The following is a 4,669-nucleotide window of genomic DNA, read 5'->3' as shown; positions in this document are numbered from 1 at the left end:
TTAAAGATCAACAAAACAGATAGTTCACTAGCAAAAAGAATAAAGAAGAAAAGAGAGAAGAATCAAAAACAAACAATAAAAAATGATAAAGGGGATATCACCACCAATCCCACAGAAATACCAACTACCATCAGATAATACTATAAATATCTCTACACAAATAAACTAGAAGAAATAGAAAATTCCTGGATACATACACCCTCCTAAGACTAAACCAGGAAGAAGTTGAATCTCTGAATAGACCAATAACAGGCTCTGAAATTGAGGCAATAATTAATAGCCTACCAACCAAAAAAAGTCCAGGACCAGACAGATTCACAGTCAAATTCTACCAGAGGTACAAAGAGGAGCTGGTACCATTCCTTCTGAAACTATTCCAATCAATAGGAAAAGAGGGAATCCTCCCTAACTCATTTTATGAGGCCAACATCATCCTGATAACAAAGCCTAGCAGAGACACAACAAAAAAGGAGAATTTTAGACCAATATCCTTGATGAACATCAATGTGAAAATCCTCAATAAAATACTGGCAAACCAAATCCAGCAGCACATCAAAAAGTTTATCCACCAAGATCAAGTTGGCTTCACCCCTGGGATGCAAGGCTGGTTCAACATACACAAATCAATAAACATAATCCATCATATAAACAGAACCAACGACAAAAACCACATAATTATCTCAATAGATGCAGAATAGGCCTTTGACAAAATTCAACAACGCTTCATGCTAAAAACCCCCAATAAATTAGGTATTGATGCAATATATCTCAAAATAATAAGAGCCATTTATTACAAACCCACAGTCATTATCATACTGAATGGGCAAAAACTGGAAGCATTTCCCTTGAAAACTGGCACAAGACAGGGATGCCCTCTCTCAGCATTCCTATTTAACATAGGGTTGGAAGTTCTGGCTAGGGCACTCAGGCAGGAGAAAGAAATAAAGGGTATTCAACTAGGAAAAGAGGAAGTCAAATTGTCCCTGTTTGCAGATGACATGATTGTATATTTAGAAAACCCCATCATCTCAGCCCAAAATCTCCTTAAGCTGATAAGCAACTTCAGCAGTCTCAGGATACAAAATCAATGTGCAAAAATCACAAGCATTCTTATACACCAATAACAGACAAACAGAGAGCCAAATCATGAGTGAACTCCCATTCACAATTGCTTCAAAGAGAATAAAATACCTAAGAATCCAACTTACAAGGGATGTGAAGGACATCTTCAAGAACTACAAACCATTGCTCAATGAAATAAAAGAGGACACAAACAAATGGAAGAACATTCCATACTCATGGAAAGGAAGAATCAGTATTGTGAAAATGGCCATACTGCCCAAGGTAATTGATAGATTCAATGTCATCCCCATCAAGCTACCAATGACTTTCTTCACAGAACTGGAAAAAAACTAAAGTTCATATGGAATGAAAAAAGAGCCCCCATTGCCAAGACAATCGTAAGCCAAAAGAACAAAGCTGGAAGCATCACACTACCTGACTTCAAACTATACTAGAAGGCTACAGTAACCAAAACAGCATGGTACTGGTACCAAAACAGAGATATAGACCAATGGAACAGAACAGAAGCCTCAGAAATCACACCACACATCTACAGCCAACTGATCTTTGACAAATCTGACAAAAACAAGAAATGGAGAAAGGATTTCCTATTTAATAAATGGTGCTGGGAAAACTGGCTAGCCACAAGTAGAAAGCTGAAACTTGATCCCTTCTTTACACCTTATACAAGAATTAATTAAAAATGTATTAAAGACTTAAATGTTAGACCTAAAACTATAAAAACCCTAGAAGAAAACCTAGGCAATACCATTCAGGCCATAGGCATGGGCAAGGACTTCATGACTAAAACACCAAAAGCAATGACAACAAAAGCCAAAATAGACAAATGGGATCTAATTAAACTAAAGAACTTCTTCACAGAAAAAGAAACTACCATCAGAGTAAACAGGCAACCTACAGAATGGGAGAAAATTTTTGCAATCTACCCATCTGACAAAGGGATAATATCCAGAATCTGCGAAGAACTTAAATTTACAAGAAAAAAACAAACAACCCCATCAAAAAGTGGGCAAAGGATATGAACAGACACTTCTCAAAAAGAAGACATTTATGCAGCCAACAGACACATGAAAAAATGCTCATCGTCACTGGTTATCAGAGAAATGCAAATCAAATCCACAATGAGATACCATCTCACACCAGTTAGAATGGCAATCATTAAAAAGTCAGGAAACAACAGGTGCTGGAGAGGATGTAGAGAAATAGAAATGCTTTTACACTGTTGGTGGGAACATAAACCAGTTCAACCATTGTGGAAGACAGTGTGGTGATTCCTTAAGGATCTATAACTAGAAATACCATTTGACCCAGCCATCCCATTACTGGGTAAATACCCAGAGGATTATAAATCATTCTAGTCTAAAGACACATGAGCACGTATGTTTATTGCAGCATTATTCACAATAGCAAAGACTTGAAATCAACCCAAATGTCCATCAATGACAGACTGGATTAAGAAAATGTGGCACATATACACCATGTAATACTATACAGCCATAAATAAGGATGAGTTCATGTTCTTTGTAGTGACATGGATGAAGCTGGAAACCATCATTCTGAGCAAACTATCACAAGGACAGAAAATCAAATACTGCATGTTGTCACTCATAGGTAGGAATTGAACAACTAGAACACTTGGACACAGGGCGGGGAACATCACCCGCCAGGGCTTGTCATGGGGTGAGACAATGGGAGAGAGCATTAGGAGAAATACCTAATGTAAATGACAAGTTAATGGGTGCAGCAAACAAGCATGGCACATGTATACCTATGTAACAAACCTGCATATTGTGCACATGTACCCTAGAACTTAACATATATATAATTTAAAATAAAAATAAAAATTAAAATTAAAAAAAGAAGCTGAGCTGTAATTGTCTTTCAAACTAAATGTGAATTTTATTTTAGTCAATTCTGTGTTGGCAATCTGATTTTTAAAGTTCAAAAGTGTTCTTGTTTTATTTGAAAGGCATTTATAGAACTTCCCTGCTTCTCTGAAAATGCAACCCTCCTCTTGTCACTTGGCTTAATGCTCCACACATGTTTTCTCACTTAAACGGCCTCATTTGGCTCTGTGTGTGTGTGTGTTAAATGCAGCCTTTGAAACCATCTCTAATGGAAAAATGCAGCTGTGAGCAAGATTTCCCAAAATGTACATGGAATTAATTTTCCAGGCATTTCATTCAAGGGCCCTGATGTATCTGAGGGAGAGATTTTGCCAGAAGGAGTTTTAATGTAACTGAATGAAAGAGAGAAACAGCCAGAAAAAAAGGTTAGGGAAGTAAGCAAAGCCCTAATGCACAAAGAAGAGAAGAAATGGCAAGGAGGAAAAAAAGAAGAGGAGGCAAAGAAATGAATGTTAAAGATGAGCAAGAATACGAAAAAATAAAAACATTCTATGGGAAGGAAGAAGAAAAAGGGAAAAGAGTGGAAGTGAGAGTTGGAGGAATTAAGAATCTTGCTAGAGAAAAAAAAAAGTTATTTCCTAGTAGTTTCTACTAGGACATTTGCTTAAACAGATCAATATCTCAGAGTCTGCCACTTAAAACTATATTTTACATCAGATCAGTAAATTTTATGGTCTATAAATATAAATAAATTTCAGTTTAAAAAGCATATTTAAAACTGCTTTAAGTATCACTGTTGAGAATTTTTTATAAATAACTTCCCCTGGCCACATATTGTGTTTTTATAGTCACTATAAAGTTAAAACCTGAAACTATGATGTTTGAACTTCCTAATGCACAGCTACTGAGCTTTTCATGCCCATGGGATTATAAAAATATAGAATTGTGTGGTTGACTTTAGACTATGAAGACATATTTTGTCTATTCTTTCTATGTCAATTTTTTGCCTCCTGTTTAAGTTCTCAAGATAGGTGAAAAAAGTCTGAAAATCAAAGGTATTTTTAAATGCATATAGGGGTTTGATTATGTGTAATCCAGGATTGCTCCCAGGGAGAACATAAACTTCTAATGTATGTGTAACATATATTCCACATTATAAAATATTAAACATATTAATGTAATACAAAGAAATTAATAATTTGTAACTATGTGGAGCTACAGGGTAACCCAACCTCTCTGGCTGCCCTTAACATTTTTTCCTTTATTTCAACCTTGGTGAATCTGACAATTATGTGTGTTGGGATTGATCTTCTCGAGGAGTATCTTTGTGGTGTTCTGTGTATTTCCCAAATTTGAATGTTGGCCTGCCTTGCTAGGTTGGGGAAGTTCTCCTGGATAATATCCTGAAGAGTGTTTTCCAACTTTGTTCCATTCTCATCACTTTCAGGTACACCAATCAAATGTAGATTTGGTCTTTTCACATAGTCCCATATTTCTTGGAGGCTTTGTTTGTTTCTTTTTACTCTTTTTTCTCTAAACTTCTCTTCTTGCTTCATTTCATTAATTTTATCTTCAATCACTGATACTTTCTTCCACTTGATTGAATCGGCTCCTGAAGCTTGTGCATGCAATACGTAGTTCTCATGCCATAGTTTTCAGCTCCATCAGGTCATTTAAGGTCTTCTCTACACTTTTATTCTAGTTAGCCATTCGTCTAATCTTTTTTCAAGGTTTTGGCT

Source organism: Rhinopithecus bieti, unplaced genomic scaffold, assembly GCF_001698545.2.
Source record: "Rhinopithecus bieti isolate Rb0 unplaced genomic scaffold, ASM169854v2 scaffold_7604, whole genome shotgun sequence".
Classification (NCBI taxonomy): Eukaryota; Metazoa; Chordata; class Mammalia; order Primates; family Cercopithecidae; genus Rhinopithecus; species Rhinopithecus bieti.
Note: the sequence above shows the minus strand (reverse complement) of the source record.